Raw genomic sequence first — 7,707 nt, forward strand, 5'->3', positions numbered from 1 at the left:
AGTGTTGCACAATGTTGAGTGACTCTGCCTATTGCTCTTGTTGAATAATTAGCAAGTTTTGATGTTTGTTATATGGAGGGAAAAAAAGCTGCCTGGACAAACATGCACTTATTTATTTTCAGTGTATTTTTCCGTGACTCTTTTGTAACGTCTTTTATTTTAACACGTATGTATGTTATCAGGACCCTTCAAATAAGAATAAAGATAATGTTGAACTGAGATTTTACAGCGTTTGCAGCATTGTGACACTCTGCCAAATCTACATGATGTATTTCAATCAAGTATGCAAGCACTGATCTGATACAGGACCGATCTTCATTTAGGGGTGCTCTGTCATTATTGCACTAATTTGACGTTTTTATGTGTTGTCAAGAATGAACAAGAAACAGTCAGCCTAGGTTTGTTAGGGCAGAATCAGGACGACACACAGTGACAGGTGAGAAGAGTGGCTTTTAACACCTGGCTGTTTTTACATTGTATAACGTCTATTAATACACAAGCGTTTGTAGGATTATATATGGACCAATCATAGAAAACACATAATTAGTCAAATATAGAAAAATAACATTAGTATGATGAACAACTTCTCAGCTATCATTTTTAACTACAGTATGTAATTATTAGCTTGCATATTGGTTGTTTATTAGTACTTCAGCACATATTAATTCTGTATTCTTCATGATCATATTCTGCATCCCATAATCCTAAACTTAACAAATACAACTACTACCTTACAAGATATTAATAAGCAGTAAATGAAGAGTTTATTGAGGCAAAAGTCATAGTTAATAGTGAATATGTGTTCCCCATTCTAAAGTGTTAAAAAATAATTTAGGATACAAATTATTGGTTATTGTCCAGCAGTGTATTTAATGTGTTATTTTCTTCTGTATGTCACTATTCCCTGTATGTAGATGTCTCAAACACTGCTTTATTTGCTATAGTCAGAGGCAGAAGTGAATTCAGAGTTGAGAGTGGATGAGGCAGACAGTTTCAGTGAGGCTTCAGAGGTAAAGATTATTTACAGCATTGTCTATGATAAGATATTTCTTTTAACATAGACTAATCAGACTAATGTATAATAGAACAGAACAGAATAAAGGAGTATGTGAATGTGCAAGTATCCATTACTGTGTGCCATGTACTGTACATACAACACACACAAAATACAATCTGAAATATGTAAACAATAGTACCCTTATGAGGACATCTTTGTAGAGTGCACCTTTTTGAGGGTAAATAAGGTATAAAGATGTCCTTATAAGGGTACTGTCCCAGTGACAAGCTGTTGTATTTCTTTCTTTCTTTTTCTTTTTTCTATCTTTCTTTCCTTCTATTTTATAATCGTATATAACAATATAATCATAAAGCATATTAAGCAAAAAGGTATGATTAAAAATAAAACCTGTCAATTAGACAAGGGTTAACTGAAAAAAAAGAACAGGTATAACACTAGACATTCCGTCCCCCCCACTTTTGAAATGATGGCTACGGAATGCATATAGTGACCAGGGTTGTCAATCTGCAAAAAACTAAAATAATAAAAGTAGTTAAAGGGTCCTACACAGTGTGACGTGTGTGTGTTTTGGCATAAAAAGATCTACAAAGTTACAAATCTCAAAGCCCACTCCAAAGGGAGATATTTTCGTTTTTAAAAATCCCTTTTTCAAGAACTACAACGAAAGGCTCGTTTGGACTACAAAGTTGTTTTCCTGTATTTGTGATATCACAAAAATAAATCCCGCCTACTGAATTGTTGGCGGGTGGGGAGAACGCTTGGTTGAGCACTGCACGTTTCAAAATCGAATCCCGGTGCGGGTGTTTTTATATCACTGTATTTCTGATGGAAACCGACTGTTTTCAGAAATTTATGGATGTCATTTTCATTTCATCTTGCATGTAATATCTGCTTAAAGCACCGTTTGTGAGCGGAGCTCTGCTTTGTGTACAGCGTTACCTCTACCACTCCAACAGCGCCTCCTGTTGGCAAAGAATGAATTTGCATATATTTGCCGCCACAAATAGTGTAAGTGTGTGGGACTATGGTATAAATAAATTCAACTGTATAACAGTTTCACTGTAATTCATGTTATATGTTAGAATTAAAGAACAATAAACATGATACATATTACCGTTGCACTTAGCCTATCTGTACATCGTAAATGCAGTTATTTTTAAGCTGTTGTTGACATGGTATCTAAAACGTGATTTAGCCAAAAAACAACAGCAACGTTACCAATTTAATATGTCTTGCAATGTCCGTGCTTGCAAAGGTTCTGTGCGACCCTCTTGTTCAATTTTCTCGGGGTCATCTGCAATGTGAGAAGGAAATAACAGTATCTGAGCATCACAGTATCACAGCATTTACAAAAGTCCATATTATGGCTATTCATTTTTTCTTTCTTTGATAAACTAATATTTTATTCAATACATTAAAAGATTGTTTTCAAGAATACAATCATATTTCAGAGATATAATAAAAAAGTCATCCCAGGTAAATGTATTTTTCCTTACCTCTCAGGCAGAGTCGGGTAGACGGTAGTGTCTTTCCAATACATTCTTTTTCTCTCTCAACAACGCTCTAACATCACTCACAGACGGAAACGCAATCAGGTGAACAGTAAATGGTTATTTCAGTGACTTTATGAGAAGGATTACAATGAAATCTTAGAAGATGCAGAATGAAATTTCAAACATATTTCATGTAAGCTTAAAGGGGGCCTATTATGCTCCTTTTTACAAGATGTAAAATAAGTCTCTGATGTCCCCAGAGTGTGTGTGGAGTATGTGAAGTTTTAGCTTAAAATACCTGACAGATAATTTGTTATAGTTTAAAATTGACACTTTTAGGTGTGAGCCAAAACACTCTGATATTGAGTATGTTGCTTTAATGCAAATGAGCTGTTGCTCCCGAGAAGAGGGCGGAGCTTCAAGAGCTCCAGCTCCTGCATTAGCAGTGCTAGCCTTTGCAAATAAACATTCCACGATTAGTACAAGCCTGTTATCTTTACAGAAAACGTACTCCGTTTCAAAGTCAGTCATCTGATTGTACTGTGCATAATAAACTCGCGTTTATGAATTACACTGACGGGGAGCACAGCGCGATAAAAATAACAACATAACTGGTCTCATGGTGCATGGCATGCTATCACAAACTTTAGAAGTCCCACTCATGATTATGAGCTCAACAAACTCAAGCGATCGACTCACATTGCTTTCATATGCAATTTTTAACTACCACATTCCTATTCACGATCATTCATGAAGAAGTTGGTATTGATCCCTGCACGTATTGGGGACTCTACCGATTTTTTCCGGGACATTTCCTTAGACAATGAAACTTGACCACAGTGTCCTCAAGGGCTCAGATGAAGGGATATTATGGAGACTTCTATGTTCGTTAGTGCATCCCAAAACACAACACTTGAAAAGCCTCTTTGTTGCTGACATGATATCTCCAGCAGCTACAGTAATCAGTAACGTTAATGGACTGCAGCTTCTCATTCAGGGCTGTGTCTATGCTTATAGGGCAGTGTCACAAATGGGCGGGACTTTTTCCCCTCGGTGACGTGAACAGAGGGAGAATCTGAAACAGCTCGTTCTAAGAGACTGTTTATGACTTTTTTAGATTATAAATAAATGAGTGGTTGGATTTTTACCAGCAGGATGTTTTCACACACTGCAGCCACACAACTGTGTTCAAACACCTTATGAAAGGGATTTTTGCATAATAGGTCCCATTTAATTTACAATCACTCTCTGGGGCCAGAGTTGTCTATTATGATTACATATCACTTATAAATGATCAAATACAAATCAATAGTTATTGGAATTGGTCAAATGTTTTTTGAAAAAAAAAAAAATATGACCAGCATATTAACTTGCCTAATAATTCTGCACGCACTATATATATATATATATATATATATATATATATACACACACATACACATATACACACACACAGCATTCCAAATTATTATGCAAATGACATCTTTCTCTGATTTTCCTAATTAGCCGATGCAAATGACAGTATAATTTTCAAGTCATCAACCGTTAATTCTAATTTTATTGAACAAACCTCCCAATGATAACGGTATTTATTTCAAAAATGAAAAACTCAAAAATGCACTGTTCCAAATTATTATGCACAGAGTTTGAAAACATTTTATAGGTTGTAAAGAACTGAAAATGGCCATTTGTTGCATTTGCAGCATTAGGAGGTCATATTTACGGAAATCAAAAGTTATTTCCATCAAAAACATCCTAACAGGGCAAGTTATATGTTAACATGGGACCCCTTCTTTGATATCACCTTTACAATTCTTGCATCTATTTAACTTGTGAGTTTTTGGAGAGTTTCTGCTTGAATTTCTTTGCAAGATGTCAGAATAGCCTCCCAGAGCTGCTGTTTTGATGCTAACTGCCTCCCACCCTCATAGATCTTTCGCTTGAGGATGCTCTAAAGGTTCTCAATAGGGTTGAGGTCAGGGGAGGATGGTGGCCACACCATGAGTTTCTCTCCTTTCATGCCCATAGCAGCCAATGACACAGAGGTATTCTTTGCAGTATAAGATGGTGCATTGTCATGCATGAAGATGACTTTGCTACGGAAGGCACGGTTCTTTTTGTACTATGGAAGAAAGTGGTCAGTCAGAAACTCTATATACTTTGCTGAGGTAATTTTCACACCTTCAGGGACCCTAAAGGGGCCTACCAGCCATATTGCTTGAAACCTGTGGCCTGCTTAATAATGTGGAACGTCCTTCTTAAGTAGTTTTCCTTTAATTGGGCTCACCTGGCAAACTAATTATCTCAGGTGTCTGAGATTGATTTCAGTGATCCAAAGAGCACTGAGACACAATACCATCCATGATATATATATTGAAGTAACTAAAGTAAAAGTTTCATGTGTCCTTGAAAAAACTATGTATATGTATAAAAAAACTGATTTCACAAAATCTAACTGACATTTAAATTCTTAAATTTTAAATTTTTTCACATACACCTTATCTTTTACTTGCACATATTCAAACATCATGAGTCACATTTAGTTGCAAGACTTGCAATATCCAGTGTTCTTTCAGTCATTTATCTTTTACTTTCTCAGACAGAGCTGAGCTTTCACTGTTATATTTCCCATTGCCTTCGGAACCAAAAACACACATATAAATATTTTATCAGTGCTCTTTGCTCAAGTGAATAGTCAGCACTATTCACAGTTCTTCAAGCCTTATATTCACAGGAAACAACCACATGGATTTACACTCAACCTAAATTTACAACAACTGCATGCTTTCAGAGCATGCTAATATTTTGTGAGTGGCATCAGTTATTACCGTTTACTGAGCATCTTTAAAACAGATGTCCAACGTCTCTCTTCATTACAGCTCAAATGTGCACATCTTGCGCTGAATCATAACATTTGTGGGTTTGAAGTGCGTAAACGGCACAGACAGCACAGTCGTGCTGTTGTTATGTAATGTAACATGGTTGGCAGGCTTGTTTGATGACAAACAGAAGCCCTCAGATGCACTTGAATAGCTGTGTAGTTGGAGGGTATTAATACATGTTGTGATGTTTTGTTATGTGCTGCTCACGCTGCCTTGTTGGAGACATGTGATGTGATAGCAGAGCTATACGAGTCCCCCATGTCCAAAAGTCAATGCTGTTATCTTTTATTTAACAGCAAATGCTAATGATGTTTACAGGCCTGGCAGTCTACTTTTTCGTCATTTAAAATATTTTAAAACTCACAATAGCACAGTTACAAATGGATAACACTGGCTCTATATCTTTAAGCGAGTGGCATTTTAAAGAATTTGAATTAATTGTTTTAAAAAAGTTCAGAGCACGAGGGAGAAATCTCAGCAACTTCAGGGTTTAAATTCAAAAGCTCAGTTACACAAATGCTTTATTTTCTCAAGCAGTGCTTGTTACAATGTTTTAATCACCTAGTTTATGGTTGGAAAAGCTCTTAGGCAAATAAGTGAAATCAATTCACTACGCTGGGTAACAATAAGGGTGTGTTTACACTTAGGTCAGTTCTCCTTTTCAGGGGTCTTGGCAAGCTTGTTTGGTGTGCACCAATGCCCAGATAGCATAGTTCGCACTTATTTAAATGATAATAACGGAGCAATCACACTAGCTTGTTTTAAAGTAACCAACCCAACACATATTTATTCACTGTGAATCAGTTCACTAGGTTAGTTTAAATTAATTATTATCAGAAGTGTTGCTAATCACCTTTTCAAAATAATAGAGCTCAAAGTAGCTTCCCTAACAATAATGTCTTGTATTTTTTTCTGTTTCTTAATTGTTTTACCGTATTACTTACTAAAAATAAAAAAAGCCATATAACAGCCTATGACACTATTTTTTTTTAACCTTACGTTGGTATTCACAAACATGGTATTGGTTTTGCTTTTATTTGCAAAAGTTTTGCATTCCCCAAAATGCTTTGCAAAACTTTTGTACAAAAAAAAAAATAGAGGTGGAAATAAACTAGTGATGAGATGGATGGAAAAGCTATATTTCAACGATTTTGCAAGTGAATGCAAAAGTTTTGGGATTGAACGCAAAAGCACTGAATATAATTTTAAAGAAGGTTTTTTCTTTTTAAATTTAAAAAGGTTTCAATCAGTCCAATAAACAGCAGAATCCCTTCATTACTTCATTCAGTGTGATAACATATTCCAGTGAATGTCTTACATGAACTGAATCTTTTTTTCTTGTACAGAATGTATACGTAATTGTGAATGTAAGAAATTGACTTCCAAAAATAAACTGAGAAATTTGTACCGTGTCAAACACTAGCCCTGGTTTCCAATACAATTTAGAACAATAAAAGCTACAACATTGCTCTCTTTGAGGACACATGCTCCAAACGAGCCATGTTGCACATTTCAAAGACAACCTGTCCCTTTCCGGCACGGAGGTATCTTTGATCCTTACACTGCTCTATCACTATTGCCCACACCTGCATGTGGGCAGCAGGGCATGCTCATTAACCACGCATGTCCGCATGACGTCTAGCTGAAGCTGCTGGCGCTCGCACTTAATTGAGTGGAGAATTCCTCCTCACGAGGCGTTAATGAAAGGTTTTCACTTGAATGACCGTGACATCACAGCAGCTCAAGCACCAGCTAACGAGAGAGGCGAGAATATTTTCTGTAACAAATGCTGGAGATGATCATATGTTGACTTTTTTACAGTCCAGATCTAAATTATATGGATTTTATCTGCTGGCCAAGTTGGATTATTTGTTCAGATTTGTACTTCACAGGCCAAATTTCTATATAAAATAACTTAACGACTATTTCAAATATGTAAAGATGCTGTGTGGATTTTACTGGCTTTAGTTGCACTACTAGACCAACCAATAGGGAGATCAGACAGACAGTTTGCCTGAAGGCTGATAGCTCTCCCATAAGAGAGAGATGAGAAGCTTTTCAAAGGGAGAGATGGGACTCTGACTAGCTTAAAAGGGATTTAAAGATTTATCACAAAGTGCCACAGGAGGATATTCCCCTCGAAAGCTCACCTGATATCAACCTTCCTGCTTCCCCTTACAACACAAACCATACCTAAACACTAAACGGTATAGTGAAAAATTCAGACAACTAATTAGACCAGCTTTAAAACCATCACTAGACTTTTACTCATCCAGCCCATACATGGCAGAAAACAAACACTTCGCCTCTAAAT

This window comes from Barbus barbus, assembly GCF_936440315.1.
Source record: "Barbus barbus genome assembly, chromosome: 25".
Taxonomy (NCBI): Eukaryota; Metazoa; Chordata; class Actinopteri; order Cypriniformes; family Cyprinidae; genus Barbus; species Barbus barbus.